This window comes from Uloborus diversus, chromosome 5 (assembly GCF_026930045.1).
Source record: "Uloborus diversus isolate 005 chromosome 5, Udiv.v.3.1, whole genome shotgun sequence".
Lineage (NCBI taxonomy): Eukaryota > Metazoa > Arthropoda > Arachnida > Araneae > Uloboridae > Uloborus > Uloborus diversus.
The window spans coordinates 152,248,072-152,255,287 of record NC_072735.1 but is presented as its reverse complement, the minus strand read 5'-3'; the positions used below and the strand labels follow the sequence as shown (position 1 = coordinate 152,255,287).

At 35.1% G+C, this 7,216-nt stretch overlaps 1 protein-coding gene across 1 annotated transcript in view; it reads left to right on the top strand.

Annotated features, from left to right (window-relative positions):
• Positions 1 to 135: 135 nt before the first annotated feature.
• The window catches only part of LOC129222011 (ralBP1-associated Eps domain-containing protein 1-like), a 49,465-nt gene continuing 42,384 nt past the window's right edge, over positions 136 to 7,216 (top strand). The window contains exons 1-2 of the mRNA XM_054856429.1: positions 136 to 255; positions 2,284 to 2,341. The gene's annotated coding sequence lies outside the window, so the exon portion shown is untranslated. The remainder of the gene's footprint in view (positions 256 to 2,283; positions 2,342 to 7,216) is intronic.

Genomic DNA, 7,216 nt, shown 5'->3' with positions numbered 1-7,216 from the left:
ATATTGCTCTGACCTCTATTGACAAAGATAAAATAATAAATAATAATTTATTTTTTAATAATAAGCATATTTCTATTATTTAAAAAAATAGAACTTTAGTGGAATTATGATGACGTCATGAGATTCATAACATGGCAGACACCGATCAGAAATTTGCGTTTTAAGATATGAATGTGATCGAAGATGTAAAATGTTCAATATTTTTAAAAATATTACTGCAAAAGTTCATTGTGTCTTGTGATGCTTACGTTTTTGGTAAGCTATGCCAGCCTCCCCAAATAAGGAATAAATATATTTTTATGTCATTCTTGAAAAATCTTAATTTATTTTGAAAACTACTATTACTACTGTATTTCATTGGGTATGTTTTTATTAAAAATAGCATGAATAAAATGATTGTGGTGCTTCTAAATAGATTCATAAGACACAAATGTGCAGGATTGTATATTTTTATGGTGAAATAGGCTTTTGCTCAAACACATCTTTTAGATTTAGCCACAAATATGGACAAATTTTATTTCTAATTTGTTAAGTGTTAGGAGTTCTTTTTTTTTTTATGATTGTGTGTCATTCATCTGTTTGTTTATGTAGTTATAAAACTTAACGTTGGTGTATATAAATACCAATAAGACGTGATTGTTACCTTTTTATATTTAGTGTAAGTGAAGAAGGCGATTTAATATCCCACGTTAAATTTCATATGCTCTTCTGATGCAGGTTGATGAAAATCCAGTTTTTAAAGAGTACAAACAATGCCTTGAGTTAGAATGAAAAAGTTTTAAGGTTTAAACTTTGGAGTGTTTGTTAAAGAGTAACAATTTACAATGAATCTGTCCCAAAAATAGGTATGTATGTCATATAAAAACATTAATTGCTGAGGAAATTTAACTAGTAAAAAAATGATTAATCCTTTAAGGACCATAAAAGTTTTGGCAGTGGATGAGAATTTTTATACATAAAACTGTTAATTGATGTAAATAACATTAATCGGACTTCGTTGAAAATTGTTTCAAAAAGTTTTTCAAATTTATGGGATGTGTGTGGTTTATAAAAAATGCCAAACTACAGCAATCTTCCAAAATTTCATTAGTTTATTATACGCCCGTGGGTGTGGTGGCAGGGGGGGGATATGAGGGGTCTGGACTTCCTCAGTAATTGAGAGTCAGACCCCCACAAAAATTGGAATTTGTTAAGATAAAATCCATTATTTTGGGGGAACTTATTACTGTTTTAATTCCAAAAAATAAGAACGATAACGCACAGTTGCATAACGCAGAATTTATTATGTAAAATAGTAAAATGCAGTTGTGAAGTGTTTAATTATTATGTAGGTAATTAAATCAAAATGCACTTTGCTACATGCGAAAAGGAAAAAAAACTGTCTACAATGAAAGCTTAGCAGCAAAGAATTGCTGCTGAAGTTCTGCTAGTTATAATCAGGAGCCTAAACTGTCTCACAAGCAAGTTCGTCACTTTGAAGTTTTATGAAAGGACTTCTTTGATGACCTATTTATTTGTGGGGGGGGGGGGGTACACAAAAGGGAACCCCGCTCTGCTATGCCATCGTGGGCTTCCAGAGTACTGACCTTTCTGCCGGGGGCCCTTAAACCCTTACGGGAACGAAATCCAACCACTTACGACTTTAGACACCGTGGACCCAGGTACAGACCTGACTCCGGTGGCGCCCATTGCCTACTCACTGTTCCACTCGATAGCCACTGGGCAGATACAGATCTGCTCAAGTGTAAGTAAAGAGTGGTAGTTTTACATGCGTGGATGCTATACCATCGCAAAACTTTCCCCATTTACCCGGGCTTGGGACCGGTATAAGGACGGGCCTGGTCCCCCAAAGACCAAACCCCACATACGGCTGGGTTTGGGGGGGGGGGTATATACTCAATGTAAATTACAGTCGTCTCTTCATCACTCAAAGCCTTATAACTGGAATATTCCTTTGTCTCGAAGTTTTTATTCGGTCCCAGATTAATTAATTTTAATAATTGAAATAATATCATACATTATTTTTCAGGGAGATATCAGCTTTTGCAGAAGTATGTTATCCTCTTAATTAAGAAGAGTCACATTCAAAGGAATGGAACACACGCATCAATTTTTTACTTTTCCCCCTCATTCAGATTGACTTGTCTTAACTGGACGTTTGTCAATTCCATATGCTCTGTGGGCAAACTGTAGCTAAATATCTTTATTTTTCAAACACATTACCTGCTTCTGGTGTAGTATCCAATATAGGTGCACTTACCTTATGTATTTTTTCCATTTTAGGAACTCAATGTAGATAAAGAAAAGAAACCACAAAGAGGCTAATTTTGTTTTGGAGCAGGTGAGTTATTTTTAGATTTGTTTGAAATAGATCTATTAATAAACCCTAACATTCTGTTGGCTTTGTTACTTGCAATGCTGCACTGTTGACTAAACTTCTGATTTATTAAGATACCCAGATCAATAACATTTTCTGCTTGACTAATGATTGAATCCTGTAAACGATAACTCGTACGCTTATTTCCATGACCTAAGTGTAGCACTTGACATTTCCCTACATTAAAACTAGAAGGACGATGTTTTCCGTATACCTAAAAAGACTAGCAGCGGTCATTTTGACCGCTATACTTAAAACATTGAAAATTTTTCATTTTCGGGTTTTTTCATCATAGAAAAGATTTGATTTGATGCGTCATAAATTCATTTAAAAATTTAATCGTATGTTCTATCAAGAGTGAAAAGCACACATACAGTAAGTAACTGATTTTGTGGAAGATTAAATTTGTACAAAATAGAGGTCATTTTCTAAGCATGTATAATCTCTAATAAGTATTTTCAACTATTCATGTGATTTATTTCTTAAATGCATAAATATTTTAATATACTTACATTACTCTTTTTTTTTACAATGTTTAAAAAATAATCATCTGTATCACTTTGCCTGGACATGAGCCACAAACTGTCTTTTTGCAATCAGAACAAATGTTCGTAGTTTTATTTCTACATTCTTTCATTTGACATTGTTTCCGTTTTTTCCCTGAGGTAGAAACTTTATCATTTTTATCAGAATCTTTTAGTGGAATTCCAAGTTCCGTACAGTTCTAGGTTCGCAAATGACGGATGAAAGTATATTATTTTCATCGCTAGGAAGGTATTCCTCTTCAGATAACTCAGACTGTTCATCCAAACCACCATCAAATCCCTGCAACGATTAAAAAAATTCATTTTCTGATAAATTTTGTTTTCCAAAACGGTCCTTCGCGACATCATGAAGAGAATTATGAGACTGAACCTTTTAAGAACATCGAAGGAAACAAACGCCTATGTTTCAAGCAAAACACACGTTTTGGTGCACAAAATAATTCCAGCACAAATTTTTAGAATCCACCTGTTCTAAATCAACCCATTTTCGAAACCAAAAGAATTTCAGTATCCTGTCATATGCTTTTCAAAGTCACATTTCTCAACTTTGTCCCCTGCTATAACAGCAGAAAAAAAAGAAGCGCGTGACCAACAGGTGTTTCGCATTTTCCTAACGGTTCAATAAACTGTACCTGACATGCAGATGCTACTCAAACCCACTAATTACAAAAACATGTAACTCACTGACAACTAAAAAAAAAATCCATAGTGCACATATCTGATAAGAGAAAAGTGAACAAAACCAGAAGCATAAATGACAGTTTGATGAGCGGTCAAAATGACCGCCGTCAGTCTTTCAAGGTATAAACATTTATGGCGACTGTAATAATGAGCCTTAAGAAATAAAATTTACTTTTGCAGGATCTTAATAAATAGTTAGGAAAAGTCAATAAAGGAAAAAGTTTGAAAATTAAATATGAGTGTTTGAAAATCCTTTGCGGTCAAAATGGCTGCCTCCGTCTTTCTAGTGTTAACTGCCATACCCCACTTATCCGCCCACTTAGTAATATAATCTAAATCCTCTTGAAGTATATCCTTACCTATTCTTCATTTTCTGCAATCCACATAACTTTTACATAATCAACAAAATAATTCATGCTTCCAGAAATATTTTCATTGATGTCATTCATAAAAATAATTAACAAGAGAAGCCCTGCTGTCTGTTCTCGAACTCCGCGACAAGCAGCTGCGAATGGTTCCAATTGAAAAGGGGTGATGGTTTAAGGAAGCACACTTCCCGATGCATTTGATTTTTGCTTGCTCGTTACTTTCTTCTTACTATCACCCCTGTTTTGATAAAGTCAGAAGAGACCTGACGAATGCATAAATTCGAGTAAGGTTTTGCGTTAAAGTGTAGAATAGTAAAACTGAACACGCAGGAACCCCGCTTAAAACATCACTCCATTTAGAATGATTTCCCCTCACAGCTACTTTTTGTTTCCTTCCAGTCAGCCAATTTCGAACCCAAAGTAAAGTTTTTCCTCCTATTCCTATATCAGCTAATTTGCTAAGTAGAGCAACATGCGGTACCTTGTCAAAAGCTTTCTGAAAATCAATGTAAACAGCATCTGCAGGCTTCTTATTATGCAAAGCCATGGTAACTTTGTCATAGAAGTGTAATAAATTAGTAGCACACGATTTACCTTTCCTAAACCCATACTGCAAACTAGTCAACAGACTATTAGTCTCTAAGGAATTCATAATAATCATTTTGATCAAAGTTTCGAAAATCTTACAAACCACTGAAGTCAAACTTACAGGTCTATAATTCCCAGCAATACCTTTAGACCCCTTCTTTAAGAGTGGCGTTATGTTAGTCAGCTTCCAGTCCTCTGGCACCGCCCCCGAGTTATAAGAAGCATTGAAAATATTCAAAATAACATCCACTAATTCCTCTGCACATTCAACTAAAATTTTTGGATAGATATTATCTGGTCCCGGAGCTTTAGTTGCTTTAATCTTTTTCAAATGAAATAAAAACTCCTCCTTGGAAAACAAAATCCTCAAGCTGCATAATAGCTTGTGTCTTGCTAGTGTCAACTGTTGAGATACAGTTATCGTTAAACACACTGGAAAAAAAGTTATTTAGAACATTTGCAATATCCCTATCTTTTTGGATTAAATTTCCATGCTCATCAACCAATTGCCCAATTTGACTATTTCAAGCTTTCCCAGAATTAGCGTAAGCAAAAGATCTTTTAGGATTTCCATCAATGTTATCTGCTAGCCTTTGCTTCAATTCCCTTTCCCAAATCTGTACCAAATACTTAAATTTTCGTCTGGCCTTACAATACTGGAGCCTATCTGCACTCTGACCAGTTTCCTTAAACTGACGAAAGGCCGCTTGCTTATGATTTAGAGCTTCTTTAATCTCCCTGGAGAACCACATAGGCCAAATTTTAGTACTAATACCTTTTCTCCTAAATGGAACATAATCCTCAACCGTTTTCGCCAGTTTTTCCTTAAATTCCGCCTACTGCTGATCTACGTCGCTATTTTCCAATCCTGACGAAAAAACATCATTCAAGCTCTGCCTAAGTGCAACAAAATCAGTGTTTCTCAAATTGGGCACAAGCATAAAATTTTCAACTTTGTACACTTCAAATTCAATCCAGAACCTAATGCTGTTATGATCACTATCTCCAACATGATCCCCTAGACACAACCCTTGAACAGCACTTCCTACGTTTCAGAAAACTAGATCCGAAATCGCCTCCTATTGAGCCCCCTGAGTTACAGCTTGATCTAAGAAACAGTCGCCAATTACTTTTAAAAGTTCCTCTTCTCTGCCATTACTAGGATAAAAATTATTCCAATCAATTCCCGGAAAATTGAAATCCCCAATTATGATGACGGATCCCTTACTGGACATGTCACAAACAATACAAAACATCTGTTCATCTTCCCAGGCTTGAATTAGGTGGCCTGTAAATGTTTCCAAAGCGAAATATTTTGCTTTTATTGCTCATCAACTCCAGCCAAACCATATCAATATCAGTAGGTTTAGTCATTTATGACCAATTCGTTGCAAATGAACTTTTCACTAGCATAAAACAAAACCCCACCACCTCTTTTGCCTGCTCTATCTTGTCTAAACAAATTATACCCAGCAATATGTAATAAATCTACATCAAATTCAGTAGCCCATGTCTCAGTAATTCCAATAACATCAAACTTCTCATCTATAGTTATGCTTTTCAATTCTTCCATCTTGTTCCTAATACTGCAAGCATTGGTATAGTAAACTTGAAGCAAGCCGAAATTGCTTTTACTTAACACACTGAAATTTCCTAAATCACAATTGTTAAAATTACTACTCTTGTTCGACACTTTTTCATTTCTAGCAATACCCAAAAAATTTTCTTCCTCTTGTGGCGTTTTGGTAGTACGTGTGGCCTGCTGAGTGGTAAAGCAAGAAGTTACCAGGGGTAAACTTAACATTGTTTATTTACACAGCTATTTACAAGATTCAGAAGTACACAATTGATTCGTGGTTAGATAGATTTCTGGAGAGTCAGAAAAACATGACTGATCTCTCCAAAGTTTTTGATCGTTCTCCTCGTTTCCAAGTCAGCTGCGCCCCAGCCCCCGCTAAATTCATCTCCCCTTTTCTTGGAAAACAAACGGGGATTCTCTCACTCCTTTCCCAAGGATGCAGCTGGTCCATGGATGCAGGTGGCCATCCTGGGAACGGAATGTTAAACTTGAGCCAAAACGACCAAAGATCAGCTTGGGGGCGGAACATAGTATTTTATGGATTTGAAAGAATTCGATGCAGCTGGCTTCAAAGCGTGGGAATGAGTAAAAAGTGTGGGAAACAGTGGCATCCATTGACAGAAAGCGTACTATGCCACAACTCCTCCCCCCTTTAGAACTTTCAAATCCATTAACAAATTAAACTATAATACCTAATGCAAATTCATATCAAAACATCAAGTATTTCTTTCCTAAGTTGGTTGTGATACAAAAAAAAAACAGCTTATCTGGACTTAACACATTTAAAATTTCAAAATTTTAGTTAAAATTTAAATTTCAAAACATCTAAGATGTATAGCATAATAACGTGACCAGTGCAGTTGCTTTAAAAGTGCACAGTTAACACATTTTCAGATTTTTAGTAATGACACTAAAAATTTTCAACCAATTTACACTTGAAAAAACCCTGAAAAATCATTAATCAATCATTTATCATTTGATGAACAGAATCAATCACAAATGATATACTTAATACATTAAGTAAAACTTGTACATACACAAAACCAAAATTTTAAAAATTTTGCAACTACATTGAAAC